Genomic DNA, 527 nt, shown 5'->3' on the forward strand with positions numbered 1-527 from the left:
TACTGTTCCTACGACTACATGAACGCCATTTCCATCATTCCATCTCACCGAAAAGACTCTCGGGCGCCCTGTGTCAGATCCGCCACCCGTTCGAACATCTGCTTCGCTTCAGACAAGCCCAAACCACTTATCTTTTGCTTCACCTGATTGCCCAGGTTCCTTCCTTCTGTTGTCTCTTCCTCGTTCCCTCCTTCTCGATTTCCTCTGTCCTTCGGCATGTCCTCGCTGCCATCAGGACTGCTACGTATCATATTAGGGTACATGTCATCGTAAGGAGGTGGGTGTTGATCCGGTTCGCGTGGGGTATCGAATCCCTTTGACGTCGGTTCGAGATGGTGTTGGAGGCTGAGCTCGGACGCTGTGTATCGGCGCGGGTGCCTCGATGCTCTTTTGTTTTCTCTGGTCCTGATGTTACGGTTTCCCATTTTCGTCGAATCTCTGTGTATCGGCATTTCCCGAGTGACGTGGGTTGTTGATTCTGTTAAAGACATTTTGGGTTTATTTCGTATGTGCATATTGTGAGTTGT

At 50.1% G+C, this 527-nt stretch overlaps 1 pseudogene; it reads right to left on the reverse strand.

Annotated features, from left to right (window-relative positions):
- LOC119588438 overlaps positions 1-527 on the reverse strand; it is an 11,090-nt pseudogene that overhangs the window by 9,604 nt on the left and 959 nt on the right.

This window comes from Penaeus monodon, chromosome 23, assembly GCF_015228065.2.
Source record: "Penaeus monodon isolate SGIC_2016 chromosome 23, NSTDA_Pmon_1, whole genome shotgun sequence".
Classification (NCBI taxonomy): Eukaryota; Metazoa; Arthropoda; class Malacostraca; order Decapoda; family Penaeidae; genus Penaeus; species Penaeus monodon.